The sequence below is a fragment of the Cherax quadricarinatus genome, chromosome 54, assembly GCF_038502225.1.
Source record: "Cherax quadricarinatus isolate ZL_2023a chromosome 54, ASM3850222v1, whole genome shotgun sequence".
Taxonomy (NCBI): Eukaryota; Metazoa; Arthropoda; class Malacostraca; order Decapoda; family Parastacidae; genus Cherax; species Cherax quadricarinatus.
This window is the reverse complement of record NC_091345.1, coordinates 7,796,054-7,810,317: the sequence shown is the minus strand read 5'-3', so window position 1 is coordinate 7,810,317 and position 14,264 is coordinate 7,796,054. Positions and strand designations below refer to the sequence as shown.

The window sequence follows — 14,264 nt, the reverse complement described above, 5'->3', positions numbered from 1 at the left end:
TTGGTATCGACCGCTGAAAACACAGCTCACCGAGTACAACTAAGTGAGAAAACTTTGTGATTACAAATTGGTGAGTAGACACACACTCAAGGTTGTTTGGCTTGGCCGACGTTTACCGGAGTCTTGGGCTCCGCCGTACCTACTCCAGGTCTGCAGTTTCACTTGCCATAGTTTGCAGCAATATGCCAGTCTAGGTTAGCTAAGATTCGGTCGGGAAACAGGACAAGCGTTTCCTGGTGCGGGTCTCAGTAATATGATGTCCCTATACTGGAGCTTTTGGTCATCTGAGCGAAGCCGTCCGCGTTCTTACCGGTCCACCCCTTTAAAAAATTACCATTAGTAATACTAATATCACACTCTACAGAATGTAAGTGCCTTGAAGACTATAATCGTTGGCTTGGCACTTCATGTTTCTAAGGCTTGTCTTCCTTACAGTTGTGATAGATACATTGCTGTGATTCTTGACCTAATAACAACTATTAAGATGCGAGAGAACTTCCCACATCGAAATAGTTGTTATTGGGTTATATTTTTTTCGTTTCCACGAGCATTTTTTTCTTTCTAAATGATAATATTTTCTGTTGCCTATCCCCGTTTCCCAACTTCATAACTTTCTCCTTGCTGCGGTTAATCTCCAATAAACATTTATTCTGTATTCTTTCCATATCTTCCTCTACTATCGTTGCCTTTTTTTCGACATTTTTTAGGGTCTGTCGAGGGCTCAAAATTTCATTGGCATAGCCTCTATTCAGTAGGGAACTCCTCGTCCAGAAGTACCCAGTCAGAAAGCCCTAGCAGTTCCTTCCCAAGTGTGGTGAGGAATTGGGATGAGAGTAGTAGTTCACAATCACTCGTAAGTAGACAGAATTATTGTTCAGACTCGCAGTCAGTCACAACAAAGAAACCTTGAAAGTTAGGGCAAAAGTCATTTGAGGTAAAGAGGTTTTAGAATATACCAATCTTTAAAGTATTAGAAGCGCATCAAAATCCCTTCTTTACCGAGTTTCTCGCCCAAAAAGAGGGTTTTACGATATTCTCATTACCTTACTGAAGACTACCAGCTCAGGCTGACATTTCATTACTTGTTATATGTGCACATTGGCATACTATATAGAAAGCCCCTGGCTATGCAAAGCATTTCTAGCAACTTAAGTTAATCTTGTTCCCCAGGATGCAACAGACAACAGCCAGCTAATACCCAGGTACGTACTTACTGCTAGGCGAACAGGGACATCAGGTGTTAGGAAATAAGTTCAACATTTTACCGTGCAGGGGATCGATCTCGGACCCTCATGCCTCTACCCATGCCTTTCCTCTCTCCCCATGCCTCTTCAGTCTTCCCCCGCCTCTCTTCCGCCTCCTCCCCGTCTCTCTACCCCATCTACCCCTTCCCCCGGCCTGTCTGCTTGAGAGGCTGGTGATACTCACAAGACAAGCACCTCACACCCCTGAAGAACTCATTATGTGGAGAAGCTTTCATCTCGCCACCAGCCTCCCTCAGTCTGCTGCCACTGGCTGCCTGATGAGAGGGACGGGATGAGAGGGTGATGAGGCGGGGGGGGGAGATGTGAGGGATGGGTACTGGGTAAGAGGCGGTGAGTGATGAAGTGGGAAGAAAGTAAGGGTAATAAGATGGGGGTGGGTGATGAAGTGGGAAGAAAGTAAGGGTGATGGGATGGGGTGAGTGATGAAGTGGGAATAAAGTAAGGGTGATGGGATGGGGTGAGTGATGAAGTGGGAATAAAGTAAGGGTGATGGGATGGGGTGAGTGATGAAGTGAGAAACACTACCTAAAGGTTACCTGAAAACGATTTCAGGGTTCACCGCCTCCCGCGACCTTGTTCCAGGTCAGGCCTCTTCGTGGTTGATCGGATCAAATAGGCTGTTAGTGCTGTCCTTACACAGTTCAACGTAGACAACTTTCGAAGACAGCCAGGGGTTTGCTGGCGATTCTTCTTATGTATTAAGGAAAGGTTATTTATTAGTGAACATGTTGCACTCTGTTTTTCATTGGCTGTCAAGCCTCGTACACTTCTCGAGATTTAATTTCGGTGTGCTGATTTGGAACCAGTCCCTCCAGAATTTTTCAGGTGTAAATTATGATTAACCTTTCCACGTTTTAAGAATCATGCAATCACAGCACTTTCACAATTCAGAGTAGCATGGGTTTAGAACAAGTCTCTCCTGCCTTTCTCAATTGCTAGAAAATTAATACATGGTCTTGCATGTTCTGAAAGAAGCTATATGCTGATGTACTGTACACTGATTCTGTAAAATCCTTCGACAAGTGCACATTCAATGCGTGCATGAGAAATGTCTGGATAAATGGGCAGGTGTATATGTAACTTATTAACAAGTATAACCCAGAGGGTAGTAGTAAACAGAATAACAGTGGTGAAAAGCTCTGTTCCTCAAGGCACCGTACTCACTGTTCCTCAAGGCACCGTACTCACCCCACTATTGTTTCTCATCCTTATAACCGACGTAGACAACGACATAAATCATAACACCGTAACATTCTCTGCTGATAACATGAGAATCTCTTCGAGAGTAGTGACCATCGAAGACAGCGAATCTTCAGACGGATATAAATCAAGTCTTCAAAGGCTTGAAATCAGGATTTCAGATGTGAGCTCAGACACTTACCCTTGATCTACGAACCAGAAACCTAAATTTATAGAAGTCTTAACTGAAGACACACACTCATATAGGGATAATTTTGACACTACGCGTCTCCATGTTTACCCATGTTTTAGTTAGAGCTACAAGATCAGGATTCTCAGAATGTGTATATGTATTTAATTCAGTTTAATCACAGGACTTCAGACGAATGCATTTAACACCGAAGCATTTGGTGTCATTTTTTCGTCTTTCAATTTACAAGCTAAGTGCTATTATCCTACAAAGCACAGCGCCCCAGGATGCCTCCCGCAACAGTCGACTATCGCTCAGGTACATAATTATTTCTGGGTTAACAGGGGGCAGCAGGTGTAAACACACAAACATTTGTCGGCAATTTGCTTTTGTACACATCGTTTCCAGTAATGCAAGTGATAATCCTTGCCATTGCAGTAATTGAGTATCAATTTCTAGGTGACTGTCAGTGAGTGATCATGTTATTACCAACCCTAGTGATGCCACAAACAACAGCCTGCTATCACCCTAGTGATGCCACAAACAACAGCCTATCACCGTAGTGATGTCACAGACAGCACCTTGCTATCACTGTAGTTATGCCACAAACATCAGCCTACTAACACCCTCTCGGATGTCACAAACAACAGCTTGCTGATACCCCCTCGGATGTCACAAACAACAGCCTGCTGATACCCCCTCGGATGTCACAAACAACAGCCTGCTGATACCCCCTCGGATGTCACAAACAACAGCCTGCTGATACCCCCTCGGATGTCACAAACAACAGCCTGCTGATACCCCCTCGGATGTCACAAACAACAGCCTGCTGATACCCCATCGGATGTCACAAACAACAGCCTGCTGATACCCCCTCGGATGTCACAAACAACAGCCTGCTGATACCCCCTCGGATGTCACAAACAACAGCCTGCTTATACCCCCTCGGATGTCACAAACAACAGCCTGCCGATACCCCCTCGGATGTCACAAACAGCCTGCCGATACCCCCTCGGATGTCACAAACAACAGCCTGCCGATACCCCCTCGGATGTCACAACAGCCTGCTGATACCCCCTCGGATGTCACAAACAACAGCCTGCTGAGACCCCCTCGGATGTCACAAACAACAGCCTGCTGATACCCCCTCGGATGTCACAAACAACAGCCTGCTGACACCCCCTCGAATGTCACAAACAACAGCCTGCTGACACCCCCTCGGATGTCACAAACAACAGCCTGCTGACACCCCCTCGGATGTCACAAACAACAGCCTGCTGACACCCCCTCGGATGTCACAAACAACAGCCTGCTGACACCCCCTCGGATGTCACAAACAACAGCCTGCTGACACCCCCTCGGATGTCACAAACAACAGCCTGCTGACACCCCCTCGGATATCACAGCCTGCTGACACCCCCTCGGATGTCACAAACAACAGCCTGTTGACACCCCCTCGGATGTCACAAACAACAGCCTGCTGACACCCCCTCGGATGTCTCAAACAACATGCCTGCTGATACCCCCTCGGATGTCACAAACAACAGCCTGCTGATACCCCCTCGGATGTCACAAACACCAGCCTGCTGATACCCCCTCGGATGCCAGAAAAAACAGCCTGCTGATACCCCCTCGGATGTCACAAGCAACAGCCTGCTGATACCCCCTCGGATGTCACAACAGCCTTCTGATACCCCCTCGGATGTCACAAACAACAGCCTGCTGACACCCCCTCGGATGTCACGAACAACAGTATGCTGATACCCCCTCGGACGTCACAAACAACAGCCTGCTGATACCCCCTCGGATGTCACAAACAACAGCCTGCTGATACCCCCTTGGATGTCACAAACAGCAGCCTGCTGATACCCCCTCGGATGTCACAAACAACAGCCTGCTGATACCCCCTCGGAGGATGTCACAAACAACAGCCTGCTGATACCCCCTTGGATGTCACAAACAACAGCCTGCTGAGACCCCCTCGGATGTCACAAACAACAGCCTGCTGATACCCCCTTGGATGTCACAAACAACAGCCTGCTGACGCCCTGTCCTTACGTACTGCTATACCCAAATAACCCACACACACTGTTATACCACAAGAACATTACCATTACCATTACCACTGCTTCTTTTTCTTCCTCTCTTTCTCCCATCTCTATATATACTGGCTCACTCACTCTCTTCTATCATTGTGACTTGTGAATGGTTCAAGACGGACAGAAACGTCGTCATAAGCTTTCCTCTCCTATGTGCGGGTTATTTGTGTGGTGCTCCAGTCACGGTATTGTGTTTTTGTTATTTATGCACTGTTAGGTTCACAGGCTTAACTATTGCTAGATTATCAGTGGCGACACACGTAAGGAAACTTACTGAAGATTGAACCTGGGTGTTTCGGTTGAAACTGAAATTCTCTGTCGAGGAAATCAGGCTTACAGTTGTAAATATTCATTCAGTAGTTCCTCTTCAAATAAACTGGAAATATAATTTAAGTCTCGATTTTCTTATCATTTGCCCCTCTCTCCTTTCGTAAGCCTACAACAATTCCTTTCAGTAAGCCTACAACAATTCCTTTCAGTAAGCCTACAACAATTCCTTTCAGTAAGCCTACAATAATTCCTTAAGGTAAGCTGACAATAATTCCTTTCGGTAAGCCGACAATAATTCCTTTTGGTAAGCCTACAACAGTTCCTTTCAGTAAGCCTACAGTAATTCCTTTCAGTAAGCCTACAACAGTTCCTTTCAGTATCAGATATGTTTGCTTCTACCTGGAGCTTACTTAGAGATATTATATTTTTCTGGGATGATCGCCTCCCTGCTGTCGGATCTCAGATCAGGCTTTCCTTTTGTCCACCTGATTAGTGAGACTGTTGGTCCTGGCTACACGCAAGATGACGCAAGCAACACAAGCCAGCTCACCAGGAGCCTTCCTCGCGAGCTTGTCAATCCCTCTAACTTGTTGGGATTTTAATTATCATGCTTGTGATTCATTCTCTCTCTCTCTCTCTCTCTCTCTCTCTCTCTCTCTCTCTCTCTCTCTCTCTCTCTCTCTCTCTCTCTCTCTCTCTCTCTCTCTCTCTCTCTCCCCCCCCAACAAACGCTGCACTTGTTGTAATTTCCCACTATCTCCTTCCAAAAGTTTCGTTCTTTCACTCAGATTTTCATTTCGTTCCTTATTCACACTTATATATCCTCAGCGAGGTACCAGCTGCCACCATATTGGGTCGTTGACGAAGCTGCCAGAGGGAGAGAGAGAGAGAGAGAGAGAGAGAGGGGGGGGATAAGTTGGAAGAGAAGTATGAAGGAAAAGAGAAAACGTGTGTGTGTGTGTGTGTGTGTGTGTGTGTGTGTGCGTGTGTGTGTGTGTGTGTGTATGTATCTGCGTCGGTGGACGGGTCTACAATAAAAAAAAATAAATAAAACATGAGAAATCTGCCTCGTCATAAGTAAAGCTGGAAAACACATGGCTGTGCGTGCCTGTGTGTGCCGTTGTGTGCTTGTATGCGTGCCTGTGTTTGTGCGCGCCCCTGTGGGTTTGTGTTCGCCTTTGTGTGTTTGTGTGCACTCCTGTGTTTGTGCGCGCCCTTGTGTGTTTTTGTGCCTCACGTGTGTTTGCCCTTGTGTGTTTTTGTGTCTCGTGTGTACGCCATTGCGTGTTTGTGTGCGCTCCTGTGTGTGTGTGTGTGTGTGTGTGTGTGTGTGTGTGTGTGTGTGTGTGTGTGTGTGTGTGTGTGTGTGTTACCATTTTGTCCTAGGCACATGTCGATTAGACACTAGGCCTGTTGTATATCACTGCATATGTATGTATGTGTGTGTGTGTGTGTGTACTCACCTAGTGTGTGTGTGTATGTGCCTGTGTGTTTGTGTTCTCGCCTATATGTAGTTGCAGGGTAGGAGTCTCAGCTCCTGGTCGACCTCTTCGCTGACCGCTACTGGGTTCACTCCTGACTGCATGAGCGATGTCATACCTGTTCTTAAAGCTGTGTGTGGATCCCGCCTCTACCACTTCGCTATCTAGGTCGTTCTACTTCCTGCTCATTCGAAGACTATGTAAATATTTTCTAACATTCCTATTATTCATCTGTATATTTTAACTTCCAGCTGTGCCCTTGTGCACCTGAGACCTGTCTTTAGGCTCTGAATGCCCACCCTGGTATTTTTTCCCTCAGTATTTTATACGTCGTAATCGTATATACCCTGGTCTTCCTGTTCTATGTCGTCAGGTTTAGCTCTTAGCCTATCCTCATAGCCTAGACCCCTCAGGTTTGGGACTAGTCTCGTAGCAAATCTTTTCATTTTTCCAGCTTCTGCGATGGTTATTTAATTAACTGATGTGTGTCTTAGGTGAAATGCTCGGTCCAGTGCAGACATTTGAGTTCGTCTTTTTTCTTCCCCGATTTTAATAACCTTGCATTTATTGGGGTTAAAGTTTAATAACCATTTGTGAGACGTATCCAGCAGCAGGAGACTTGGCAGTCTTGCAAAGTATCTTCAGTAAAAAGCAGGAACGCAGCTAGTACACTTCAGAGAGAACTCGTAAGTGTTAGCGGTTCTCGACTTTTCAACGCCGTCCCTTCATGCATAAGAGGAATTACCAACAAACCTCTGTCTCCAAGAGGAAACTTGAGAGGTTCCTCATATAAGTTCATAACTAGTCGAAATGTGGTACATACGTTGGACTGCTTTCGGCCAGCAGCAGCAACCTAGACGATCAGGCCAACAACCAGGTAGTCTGGTCTGGGACCGAACTACAGGGGTGCAGTGAACCAAGCATCATGAGGTTTGCAGCAAATTTCTTAATTTACATTAATTAGGGTCGGTTAGGTTAATTAGGTTTTCTTCAGTTAATAAACATGAACAAATTATACCACAACCCCAATAAATGAAAAGATAAAGGCGATAAAAATTTCGACTCGCGAACACAAAATTGGGACCTGCTGAGTGCACTAGAAAAATATAAGCCCGATAATCTCTGTTTAGGGCTCGTCAAACAGTCACCCATTTGACTATTTTAGTAACAGTGAAATACTGCCTCCTCTTAAAAGATGGGCTATATAAAATGGTCAATAAGAGTTGGGAAGTGGGCCAGGAGTTGTAAATCGACCTCTGGGAATACAGATAGGTGTATTCAGTCTTGGTAATATTACTTTTACTTGATCCCTAACATCTGGAATATTTACCTGTGCTCACAGCGACTTTCAAGGAAGGAGAGATATTAGAGCTGGAAAATGTACAGAAATAGTTTACTGCCCACATAGTCAGCAAATTCTATACGATAATGTGTACAGGGATATATGCGAGGGTCATCTCCACAATTTGCACATCCTAACTGGAGTGAAAGACATAAGAGAAACTAGAATAAATCCACTACTAGTGTAGGGGCGCCAAGGGCACAGTTACTGTACACTGTCAACATCCGTTGTCCAAGAAGGAAGGTAGGTTTTGGTAGGAAACTGGAACATTACAGGAAACAAGTGAAAGATCAGACAGGTTGATGCGGGCCGCTGGTAGCAACAGCCTGATTGAGTAGGCATTCAAACTATAAGTCGTGCCTTATTCTTGACTACGAGAGGAAAAGAACTATGGAAACCGATTACACGTATATTACAGGTCTAGCAACACAGTTATCCTCAGGTCTAGCAAGGCAGTCATCACCAGGTCTAGTAGGACAGGCCTGGGAGGTAATCAACACAGGTCACTTTAAAACAGAAAGCTCCTCTCCAGTTCCAGCTTGTAAAGTGGATCTGTCGTCATAACCTCTGGAAATCTTCGAACTTCCTTCCTGTCGGCATCAACACTTTCCTCCCACCCTTCCTCCACGATTTTCTTACTCCCCTCTTCTCCTTTGTTCTATCGTTTCTTCCCTTCTCTCCATCCCATTTCCTTTCATCTCCTCCTACTCTCCGTATCTCCCCATCTCTTTTTCTCTACCCTCTTCCCCTCTTCCTTCTAAAAATCTACCAGAGATGTGGATCAATTAAGTCTCGTCCTTCCCTTCCAAAGGGTTAAAGTAAAAAGATAAAGAGTAAAAGACGAGGAAGAAGAGACGAGATGGGCGCATCACAGCTCAAAGCTCTCTGCAAAGTTGCAACAGCTGCCAAGTTGCAACTTCTAGTGATCAAATTCCGCCACTCCAGACCATCGACAAATAGAGCGGGTGACGGAGAGAGTAAAAATTATATGGCGCACAAACTGTCTTTCCCTTACGGATGAAGAATCAAAAACCCGTAGTCCTAACCCGCTCTGTGAGTTGTTCCAGGGAGCGAGGGAATAGTGTCCTTGCGGGCGGGGAGAGGAAAGATGCTTTTTGCCGCCGGGTTCCAGCATGACGTAGCAGTTTGTAGTTCTGGAAGGCAAAGGCTGCAGACGGAGGTGATCTGGAGGCATGGCTGCACACGATGGAAAAAGACAGCGAGTCTCTAGTTCTGGAAGTGGTGGTCCTTTGATGGGGAGATCCCGGCAGCTCCCCGCCCCCTTCCCCACCTTTAGAATCAGCGAGTAGTGGTCTACTTTGATCTGCTGCCGAACTGCGTGGAGTTTCATGACTGGTTCAGGTGTGTTGGGACCCCCGCCGTGTTTACTGGGAACGGTGCGCACGTCAGTGGTTCGTCTGTCCATATCGATTTTTATGAAATTTCCATATGATTTTTTTAATAATGTATGGAATATTTAAAGATGTAGAACAAATTTGTTAAACGTTATTTTATTGCATACTTCGACGATTCAGTGCGGTTTCAAACACCGGTGGTGGTTTGCACGTTAATGATGCGTATATCCTCGTGCACCGGTGGTGGTGTGCACGTTAGTGATGCGTATATCCTCGTGCAACGGTGCAACCATCAAATTCATAATATCATAACTCAACAAGTGTCATTCACTCTTCCAAATTAAAATATGTTTTATAATATATTAAAATGCACAGTAGTGTTGCACGACACGTCTGGCAAGGCTGTGGCTCTGGAGCTGCAGTAAACATTCTAATCTTCACGGGCGTACTCCTCAGTGGGAGGCTGGATTGTAGTGGTAGACTGATGTACACTGCTCTTGAGTGGATGGTTGGAGTCGGCTAGAGTGCCTCCGAGGTGCCAGGAGCCTTGAGTACCAGTCTCTCCACGTCCAGCCTCGTATTTCAGCCAGGTCTTGGTCCGCCTCTTCACCCGAGACCACAAACACCGTCAGGTAAGGGGGTCCACCTTAGATTTATAACCCTTCCCTAAATTATAGCGTTCGTTTTCTTGCGTACGTCGGTTTTCGAACGATCTACATCAAAAACGTTTCAGCTTAGATTACCTTAACGGTAATCATCCTGAATTTGTTTAATTCATCTCCAGTAACCCAGGAAAGCCAAGGAGTGTGACTTATTTCCAATGGGGCTCTTGTTTTATAGATCTCCCTCAGGATGCGACCCAAAACGGTCGACTAACTCTTCTATACGTCTAATTACTGCTAACAGGGGTAATATGTGTTAGGAGACTCCAGGTACGAAGACTCCTGGTATTTACAGTAGACTCCAGATAGATTCCGAGTATGTGTTTACCCACTCAGGATTTGACCCTGTGTGTGTCTTCCGAGGATAACTGGCTAACTTCCGCAGATCATTCCTTAACCAGACGGACTGTGGTTCGTACATTGCATTGCTTGCTGCCAGCAGTAACAGACAGGCCCGGTCCTTCAGGAGGCCTGATCTAGGACCGAGCCGAGGGGGCGCTGACCCACCGGAAACGTCCTTCAAGTATCTTTCAGGCTGTACCTTCAAGAGTATTTCTTAAAAGGTGGGTGAAGGGTTCTCGAGGCAGAAAATTGGAGCTGCTTTCTCCATCCTCGGATCATTGCCACTACCATATCAGTTATAGTGGTCGACGGAACTTGAAGGGGCGAGACCAAGAGCTGTACCTCGACCCTTCGCCCACACGCTTATTGTGCACGGACGGTTGTGTCCTTTGCTAACACTTGTTACCCCGTCTTCTTATTAACACCGGCTACCCCGTGCTGTTATCAACACTGGCTACCCCGCGTTATCAGTACTGGCTACCTCGTGCTGTTTTCAATACTGGCTACCCCGTGCTGTTATTAACACTGGCTACCCCGGGCTGTTATCAACACTGGCTACCCTGTGCTGTTATCAACACCGGCTACCCCGTGCTGTTATCAACACTGGCTACCCCGTGCTGCTATCAACACCGGCTACCCCGTGTTATCAATACTGGCTACCCCGTGCTGTTATCAACACTGGCTACCCCGTGATGTTATCAACACCGGCGACCTCGTGCTGTTATTAACAACGGCTTCCCCGTGCTGTTATCAACACTGGCTACCCCTGATGTTATCAACACCGGCGACCTCGTGCTGTTATTAACAACGGCTTCCCCGTGCTGTTATCAACACGGGCTACCCCGTGCTGTTATCAACACGGGCTACCCCGTGCTGTTATCAACACTGGCTACCCCGTGCTGTTATCAACAGTGGCTACCCTGTGCTGTTATCAACAATGGCTACCCCGTGCTGTTATCAACAGTGGCTACCCCGTGCTGTTATCAACACTGGCTACCCCGTGCTGTTATCAACACTGGCTACCCCGTGCTGTTATCAACAGTGGCTACCCCGTGCTGTTATCAACACGGGCTACCCCGTGTTATCAACACTGGCTACCCCGTGCTCTTATCAACACGGGCTACCCCGTGCTGTTATCAACACTGGCTACCCCGTGCTGTTATCAACACTGGCTACCCCGTGCTGTTATCAACACCGGCTACCCCGTGCTGTTATCAACACTGGCTACCCCGTGCTGTTATCAACACTGGCTACCCCGTGCTGTTATCAACACCGGCTACCCCGTGCTGTTATCAACACTGGCTACCCCGTACTGTTATCAACACTGGCTACCCCGTGCTGTTATCAACACTGGCTACCCCGTGCTGTTATCAACACGGGCTACCCCGTGCTGTTATCAACACCGGCTACCCCGTGCTGTTATCAACACTGGCTACCCCGTGCTGTTATCAACACTGGCTACCCCGTGCTGTTATCAACACTGGCTACCCCGTGCTGTTATCAACACTGGCTACCCCGTGCTGTTATCAACACTGGCTACCCCGTGCTGTTATCAACACTGGCTACCCCGTGCTGTTATCAACACTGGCTACCCCGTGCTGTTATCAACACTGGCTACCCCGTGCTGTTATCAACACTGGCTACCCCGTGCTGTTATCAACACTGGCTACCCCGTGCTGTTATCAACACTGGCTACCCCGTGCTGTTATCAACACTGGCTACCCCGTGCTGTTATCAACACTGGCTACCCCGTGCTGTTATCAACACTGGCTACCCCGTACTATTGTCAACATTGGCTACCCCGTGCTGTTATCAACACTGGCTACCCCGTACTGTTATCAACACTGGCTACCCCGTACTGTTATCAACACCGGCTACCCCGTGCTGTTATCAACACTGGCTACCCCGTGCTGTTATCAACAGTGACTACCCCGTGCTGTTATCAACACCGGCTACCCCGTACTGTTATCAACACCGGCTACCCCGTGCTGTTATCAACACCGGCTACCCCGTACTGTTATCAACACCGGCTACCCCGTGCTGTTATCAACACCGGCTACCCCGTGCTGTTATCAACACCGGCTACCCCGTGCTGCGGCAATTGTCTGTTTATTCAGAAGAAGCTGAGGTCTTATACCCGGTGGGAATTCCTGCATCTGCTGTTTTTGCTGTTGCTGCTCTGCCTTCTCTTTCCTTTCGTGTATTTGTTTAGTTTTTCATTGTTTCTCGTCTTGATGCTAATGATGTTATCTTTTTCTTCCCTTCTGCTCGGATGATGAGATTTTTTCCCCTTACAGATGTGGTCTTAGTTATGTTTTTGGTGTTATGTGCGGTGGTATGGTTGCTTTCGTTGTTTTATTTATATTCTTTGGGATATTCTTCTTGTTTCATATTTGCACTGGTGTGCTTTTTCTGTTTCGTGTGTTTGCTATTGTTTGTTCTTGCTGGAGGGGCTGTTGGTTCTGCTTTTGTTCCATACATTGATTTTTTTACCATAAATTTCTTTCGGGATCATCGTCGCTGCGACACGGTCTCTGCGATGCTCTCCTGGTTGATACCCTGGTCATCAAGACTGTTGCTGTCAACAGCTTGCAGTCTCAACATTGACGCTACAAACCGGTTGACAGTGGTTAGTTTGTTGGAACTTGCCAGATTTCCTCTTGAAAACATTTGTAGTGAGGGTATAGCAAATCCATGATCATCCTATTCCTTTTATGGTACCGGCATACTACATTTGTGCAATTTATCAGGGATGTTTTGCACCGCCTGCTGTCCCCTCCACACTCGTAATGAGGTTTTCAGTGTATAGATTCGGAATCAGTCCCTCCAAATCACGAAACAGGTGGGGCTTGAATTCATATCATGTAAGTCCTGAAACTCGCAGGCCAGTGCGTTAACCACTCTACCAGCTGGGGACAATAAGGGAACACTGTATCAACATCCGGGGTCCCAGACTATTCAACATCTTACCAGAAGATATCAGAAACACGGCGGGAACAAGTGTAGAAGCCGTCAAGAGGAAACTGGGCAAGTATCTTCACTAGGTGCCAGATCAACTAGGCTGTGATGGATATGCGGGGCAGTGGGCCTCCAGCAGCAACAGCCTGGTTGACCAGGTCGTCAACAGGGAAGTCTGGCCTTAGACTGGGCTGCGGTGAAAGAAGTGCCCTTGAAACTGGTCACAGGTGATTTCCTGATCAGCCTGGCTGTGATGGTTATGTGGGCTTTGAAGCCACTGTCACCAGCAGCCTGGTTTACCAGGTGGTCAACAGGTAAGCTTATCCTGAAGCCGAGCTGACAGAGTAAATAAACCAGTGACAAATGTGTCACAATAGGATCTCACAGTTTGCGTTTTTTATGTACTTAGAATGGCTTGGACGTTTTTTTCGCGTTTATTTTTTAGCAAGTTATCTTGCATGCGTTCGCTCGTGCAAGACATGTGTTAGAAAAAACTTTCTTGCACACGCCTGTACGTACAAGGACAAGAGAGCTGAATGTTGATAGAGAAACCTGAAGGTAATCTCTAGGGTGATGGTCTCCCTGGCCCGGTCTCAGACCAAGTAGGAGCGGCCTTCACCAAGGCCAGGACAAGCGCAGTGTCTTAAGTTAATTATTAAGTTGGTGTTGTCTACTCCTCGTATGGTATTGTCATCAAATATTTTCATAATATTCCAACTTTCCCTGGAAAATATTAATTAGAGAATTTCTCATTTTTTTTTCTTTATAATTCACTTCCCATTCTTTCAACTCATTTTATTTTCTTTGGCCTTACATTTCAAGTATAAAATGTTTCTTTCATGTTTTTCTAACTTGGATATTTGAAAGTAAATGTTTACTCACTCGGAAAAATCCCTAATAACCAATCCTTTTTAAGCTGTATAGATATTTTTTTTTATTTGTATTTTCAATTTTCGTCTTTATAATTATCTTCTTTAGACAGCTTTCTAATGATTTATAAACAACTTTCTAAAGAATAGATGTCAAGCCAGTGACACTCTTCAAGGCACTAGTATTCTCTGCTTTATCAGGTCGTCCAACCGTGAGGCCTGGTCAGGGACCGGGTCGCAGAGGCACTGACC

At 46.4% G+C, this 14,264-nt stretch overlaps 1 protein-coding gene across 7 annotated transcripts in view; it reads left to right on the top strand.

Moving 5' to 3' along the window:
- LOC128699070 (uncharacterized) overlaps nt 1-14,264 on the top strand; it is a gene marked incomplete at its 3' end in the record, with an annotated part of 618,513 nt that overhangs the window by 246,251 nt on the left and 357,998 nt on the right. The window contains 1 exon segment of one of the 7 annotated variants that reach the window (XM_070096574.1): nt 1,174-1,202. 7 annotated transcript variants of the gene reach the window in all.